The following is a 7,465-nucleotide window of genomic DNA, read 5'->3' as shown; positions in this document are numbered from 1 at the left end:
TCCGGATCCGCTGAGTGAATTCCACTGGGAGCCCAAGGAACTGGCCTGGGGCAGTTTAGGGGATTGCTTTGATCCACAGGGTTATGTCAACAGGATTGCTGTCCTTTAGCTGGGAGGCAGGCTTTCCACTAAACAGACTGTATTTCTTCTAATTCCAGCTTCTTGCCAACTTGGGACAGACCCTAGAACCTTCTCATCCAGGCCTCAGTTTCCCCCACTTCAGTCAGTATCTGGCTTAGGCACCGCTTTGCCGTTCTTTTCCAACCTAAGAACTATATGGAATACTGCTTACTCAACATGTCCCTTATCTTAGTTTGCCGGGGCTGCCAGAGTGTGCGGCTTAGCACTTACTTTCCGTGGTTCTGGAGGCCAGGAAGTCCACAATCAAGAGGCCTGTAAGATTCGGTGTTTGGTAAGGACCTGCTTACTGGTTCATAGGTGGCTGTCTTTTCGCTGTGTTCTCAAGTAGCAGGAAGGGCAAGGGAGCTTTCTGGGGTCTCTTTTATAAGGGCACTGATCCCATCACCAGGGCTCCGCGTTTATGACCCAACACCACCGCCTTGGGGATTAGGTTTCAGAGATGAATCTTAGGAGGACACATGCAGCCTACAGCATTCTTTAAGTCAACTAACTGTTTTCTAATGTATTTTAAAAAGAAAATTGGTATTGCTTCATTAAATGGAGGTACAGTTGACACTTGAACAGCACAAAGGTTAGGGGCACCAACACCCCCAGTCAGAAATCCAGGTATAACGTTTGACTCCCCCAAAACTCAACCATTAATAGCCTGCTGTTGACTGGAAGCCTTACCAATAATAATAAACAATCAGTTAGTATGTATTTTGTATGTTATATGTATTATATATTGTATTCTCACAATTAACTAAGCTAGAGTTTAAAAGAAAATGTTTTTTTCTCAAATTGTTGCAAACCTCCACAACATTTATTGAAAAAATCCAGTGTAAGCGGACTCGTGTAGTTTCAAACCTGTAGCTAGGTATGGTAGAAGAATAATGGTCCCCCAAAGATGTCCATGCCATAATCCCCAGAAGCTGTGAATGTGACATGACAAAAAGGACTTCCAGGTGACATGAAGGGTGTTGGATCCTGACAACAATTCTAACGTGTTTTTTTTTTTGCATACCAGCAACAAATTAACTTAATTCTGACACTTTACCTGGAGATGACGTCAGGTCCCACAGGTGAAGGGCTCAGACCCATAAAATGCCAATGTCCCCACGGCAGATGCCATATGCAGGTCCAGGTTGTCATCTGTGCTTCTAACCTGTAGATTGGAGCTTCCCAAGAACCCTACTGCAGGTTTGGTCAGTTTGCTAGAGTGGCTCACGAACTCAGGAAAACATTTTACTTACCAGATTACCAGTGTATTATAAAAGGATACAACTCAAGAACAGAGCGGAGAGATGCACAGGTCAAGGTGTGGGCAAAGGGCGAGGAGCTTCCATGCTCTCTGAGCATCCACTCTCCCTGAATCTCATGTTCACCAGCCCCAGAGCTCTCGGAACCCTGTCATTTTGGGTTTTTAGGGAGAGTTTATTACATGGGCCTGACAGATTACATTACTGGCCACTGAAGATTAAACTCAGTCTCCAGTCATTCCCTCCCCAGAGGCCTGTGGGTGGGACTGAAAGTTCCAACTTTTTAACTACTCAGTTGATTCCCCTGGCAACCAGCCCCTACCCTTAGGTGACCTGGGGACTTTCCCGAAGTCATGTCATTAACATAACAAAAGACACTTTCCATTGCTCTCTCCACTAGGGAAATTCCAAGGGTCTTAGGACCTCTCTGCCAGAAACTGGAACAAAGACCAAATATGTATTTATTATAAATCACAATATTACAGGAATGGACTTTGAGATGGGGGAGATTATCCTGGATTATCCGAGTGAGCAAAATTTAATCACACTATTCCTTAAAATTGGAGAATGTTTCCTGGTTGGGTTCGAAAGAGATATGATGGAAAAAGGCCAGAGGCATGAAGTGAGAAAGAGTCAACCTGCCAGTTCTGGCTTTGAATTGGTGGAAGGGGGACACCAGCCAAGGGGTCAACGCAGCCTCCATAAACAGGAAAAGGCAGGGAAGAGATTATTCCCTAGAACTTCCATAAAGGAACCTTCCCACCAACATTTTAATTTTAATGCTGTGAGACCCATGTTGGACTTTTGACCAACTGGTAATAAAGTGTTGTTGTTTTAAGCCACTAGATTATGACAATTTGTTACAGCAGCAATAAAAAAGTGATACATTGTGCAAATAGCAAAGAAAGTAAAACAAAGTTATGTTCTAGCTAAATATCATTGCTTATGTCAAGTGACTTAAAAAATGAGTGGACACACGGGGAGAGCACGCACTCCCGAGATCATGGGATGAGGAGGGCACTTACCATCTGGGGTCTCCTTTCCCAAAACCCATCAACCTGGTCTAATCATGAGAAAAACATTGGAGAAATCCAAACTACAGGGCATTCTGCAAAACACCTGCCCAGAACTTCTCAACCTGTCAAGATCATGAAAAGTAAGAAAAGACCGAGAAATCCTTACAGGCCAGAAGAGGCTAAGGAGACATGACAATGACATATACTTTGGATTGGATTGGATCTTGGAACCACAAAAGGACATTAGTGGAAAAACCAGTGAAATTCAAACAAAGTCTGGAGTTAAGTTGAGAGTCATGTACCAGTGTGGCTTTCCTAGTTCCCACAAAGGCCCCATACTTACCTAAGAAGTGAACAATAGGGGAGACTGGGTATGGAGTATATAGAAATTTTCTGTATTATCTTTGCAATTTTTCAACTAATCTAAATTCATTCTGAAATACAAAGAATATTTTTTTAAAAAGAGTGGGGAGGACTCTCATCGGTCACCAGTGGGACTAACCAGGGCACTTTTTCCTTGCTTTGAAGCTTGACAATTAAAGGAAATAAATACCAAAGAGACAGACAAAAGCAAATGTTAGGATGTGGAGAAATTGAACCCCTCGTACTTTACTGGTGGGATTGTTAAATGGTGCAGTCATTTGGAAAATGGTTCAGCAGTTCCTCAAAATGTTAAAGACAGCAATTTCAGTCTCAGGTATATATCCAAGAGTAAAAAAATGTAAGTCCACGCAAAAATTTGTACACAGATGTTCAGAGCAGCATTATGCACATTAGCAAAAGTGAAAAAACTCAAATGTTCATTGGCTAACAAAGGGATAAACCAAATGCAATACTGCCATATGATGGAATATTATTTGACAATAAAAAAGTGAGATAATGATGCAGGCTACAGCATAGATGAAGTCTGAAAGCTAAGTGAAAGAAGCCAGCCATTAAAGATCACATGTTGTGTGTTTCCATGCACGCAAAATGTCCAGAATAGGCAAAGCCATCAAAACTAAACATAGATCAGTGGTTGCCAGGGCCTGGGATAGGGGAGGATTGGGAAGTAACTATTAATGGCTATGGGGCTTCTTTCGGGGATGATGAAAATCTTTGGAAATCAGATAGCGGTGCTGGCTGCACAACTGTGAATATTAAAAAATGAATTGTATACTTCAAAAGGACGAATTGTATGTGATTGTATCTCTATAAAGCTGTTAGTTTAAAAAAAGGAAGTAAGCTCTATCTTACTTTTCCTGAATAAACTATATTTCCTGGTAACCATGTGGCCCCAGCTGATGAAGAAAGGCTCTTATTTACAGAAGTCCAGCTAATAAATGGGGAAAGGATGATAGAATCAGAAACACATCCTTTTACAACCTCTAATGAAACCATTGACTCGGGCAGGGATCTTCAGAGGAAGAAAGGAATTACATGGAAGGTTGACGGGGGGCTTTCCAAAGGAGTCAGGGGGCTGCCATCCACGCCCACCACCGATCTTAGCACCACTAAAGGGGGCTGTGATGTAGCTCAATAGAAACACTCAGTAGCGCCTTTGACATGTTTTTACCAAAAAAGTTAGACCTGGATCTACTCAGGCCTCTCCAGCGAATTTACAGGAAATAGGGGGAGAAAGGATCTGGTCCAGTGGCAGCACAAGAAAGCAAACAAGTCCAGCATGTGCGGCATTCTACAGGATGACTGATCCCATTTCTGCAACAGTCCAACGAAACGGAGCAGACAAACAGAAAACAAGAAAGGATTACTTTGGAATAAAAGTACTCGTAAAGGCAAAACAAATAATGTATGATCATTTTTTCAGAGTTGCAGAATGAAATATATAAGGATGGAATGACATGATATCTGGGATTCGCTTTAATATAATTCAGCAATTAAAAAAACTAAGAAAGAAGGAAGGATATATTACGTATGTAGCAAACTTAACTATTGAATCTGGGTGATGGGCATATAGAAATTATTTTGTTATTTTTGTCTATTTTTGTTCATTTTGTAACAATGTATCTCTTGTCACCAGAGGATGAAACTTGGATAGAACTGATTATGTGGGTTGGTGATTTGTAATATAATTGCAATATAAGTTGTATTGAATCTGGGTGATGGGCATATAGAAATTATTTTGTTATTTTTGTCTATTTTTGTTCATTTTGTAACATTTTCAAAATGGAGAGGAATTAAAAAGTGTAGATCAAGGAGGTATGCTAAAGATGCCTGTGAAGAGTTAAGAAACCATTTCATGACAAGTGAGCAGAGAAAAAAAAGTACCATTTATAAATTAACATGCTGTTACATAATTTATGATTGTAAAACATGTGTGCAATCAAATTGATAAACTGAATTGTATGTAGAAAGAGACATTTGTCAGTTTATCTGCAGCCCTTCAAGTTTATAAGTTGGCCAACCACTTAAATAATTCTCCTTCTTGGGAGGAGACTTTGGAGAGGAGAGAGGTTGGGGCTGACGGAGCCAGTGAGTAGTTACTGGAACAATAGCTCCTAATGAGGCATCAGGTAAGTCACAGTCCTTCACTTACTCATTCAGTCAATCCATGTATACTTAGCTCCTGCCCTCAGCCATGAAGCCCAAATTTTTGGATTCCTTCCTCTGTATTATTCTAAGGAGTTTTTGGCATCTCGACTTCATCTAATGAAGATCACAGTTGGGTCCAGATTTCAGTCAACCAACCATGCTATTAGAATCATTCTCAGCTGTTTGAGCTGGAATAGTAAAACACCAAAATCTCTGTAATGTGCACTTATATTGAATTCAGCCAAGTCTAATATTATGTTCCTTCTTCTTCGACTTAGCACAGAGTTCAGTTATGCCTATATTCCATTTCAGCTCATTTATTACCTAAGACTTCCTTCCCCCATTCCATCCCTCCTTCCTGTCTCGCCTTCTTTCTTTCTTCCCTTTCTTCCTTCCTTCTTTCTTTTGTGTGTAAGGCACCTCCATGGTCAGACCAAGCGTTATTCTCTGGGGCACTTTGCAATCAGACTCTCCTTATAGATCTGGAGACAAATGAGGGTAATGGCGTACTGAGAGGAATCAGTATCTCCTTAAAAATAACTTCCTCATATGAGGTCATTAAATGCTCTCCAGGGAAAGCAGGGTCAGCCTCATGTGATGGGAGGAGGAACTATTTCTGTTGGCAAGAGAGTTTCATTGGGTTTTGGATTTGGGGAGTCAGGGAACTCAATCATCTGCAACCACCCAAATATCTCCATTTTGATTCCTAAATGCTCTTCATTCTCATTCAGTGCACCTGTCCAGACTGTGAATACAACTTATATTGCAATTATATTACAAATCACCAACCCACATAATCAGTTCTATCCAAGTTTCATCCTCTGGTGACAAGAGATACATTTTTTAGAACAGTCAACCATGGTCCGTGGTTCTCTGGCCTTGTCCTGAGCTGAGAATTTAAACTCTATTTCTTTTTTGAAAGTCTTCAGTGTAATATAATTATAAATAGCCAGTCCACCCTACAGTCCTTATAGTCTTCATTCCCACCATAATGGTCAATTGTAGCAACTACTCCATTACCAAAGACTTGTCTTCATTAGGCACTTCCCCTAAGCAACAGTACTTATTGTGGTAAGTGATAACTTATATAACCATTTTTCCCTACATGAAATAGACCAGATCTGCATCACCTTCAAATATAATGCCCTGATTTCTATCCTTGTGGGTGAATTTCCTGCAGAAATAGAAGCCTTGCTGGGCTTTCTCTTTATTAAACTTTTTTATTTTGAAATAACTGGTTTCACATACAATTGTAAAAAAATAATGCTGAGCAATTTCCCCATGTCCTTTACCCAGTTTTACCCAATGGTAACATCTTGCAAAATGATAGTACTGTATCACAATGGAGATATTTATATTGATATGGTCAAGGCACAGAACATTTCCATCAGCACAAGGATCTCTCATGTTTTCTCTAGACTTCTTTTAAGGGATTTAATATAGAGAATAAGATGTTTATAACATTGTTGGAGAGGCTGAAACAATGGTCTCTAGACTGATCTTCTGGTAATGGCTCCCAGCACACCACAGAGCTCACCAATCAGGGCCTATTACTTCTGCTTCAATCAGGAAGATTGCATTCAAGAACATGACCACAGCAGGGATCCCAGGGATCTGAGACTAGAAGCCGGCTCCTAGGCACTAGAATGCTGAGCTTGGCTGCCACCAACTCACAGATGCTTCTGAACACTCATGAAGCTGGACACTGGCCACACACACCATTGCAAATCCTTATATCTGCATGACCTTGCTTGCCAGCAGAAATCAGCTAACATCAGTAGGATAATGGCTACCGCTTCACTTCCACCTTCCAAATTTTACCAACTGGCAGAACCCATCTGTGTCTGGGAATCTATCTGCAACTGAGTCCAGAAAATTTTAATTTTTTAGAATCTGGAAGGAATGAATGCTGAGTCCCAACTGACTACCTCTAACACAGATGGACCCAAGTGGATTTGTATGGTTAGTACTGGGAACCCAAAAGGGTTCCCATCACATTTGCTATTATTTTTCCTGTAGAAGAAATGGTGAAGTCAACTGCTGCTGAGATTTTTCATTTCTCTAGTAACTATGAAGAGAAGAAGTAGTGAGTTGGCCAAACTGACATTTGTTGAAGTTTCTCCTAAGGCTACCAATCATGAGTTGGTAGGAAACAGTCTGTCCCACTGGGTACTTTCTCCTACTATGCTTGGCTATTTGGGTGCAAAGAGAAAAGGAGCAGTTGGATTCACCCAGGGTTGGAACACTCACCAAATCCCTGTGACAAGAAGTCAAGGGAGCAAAGGAATTCATAGAGTGTTGTTGAAACTATGGATCATGGAAAATAAACAGGATCAGAAGTGAAGAAAGAAGAAACCCAGGAACCGTGAGGAAGTAGAGAAGTCAGTGGCCGAGAGGTGCTGAAAAGTTGGAAAGAAGCTGCAGTGGGACTCTTCGGGGCTGCAGACGCTTTTGTTCCCAGGCATCCTCATTCACACCCAGGCTAATTCTGCATCTGCCCTAAATAGAGAAGGAGGTAATTGATGAATGAGAAAGTAG

The sequence above is a fragment of the Manis javanica genome, chromosome 4 (genome assembly GCF_040802235.1).
Source record: "Manis javanica isolate MJ-LG chromosome 4, MJ_LKY, whole genome shotgun sequence".
Taxonomy (NCBI): Eukaryota; Metazoa; Chordata; class Mammalia; order Pholidota; family Manidae; genus Manis; species Manis javanica.
Note: the sequence above shows the minus strand (reverse complement) of the source record.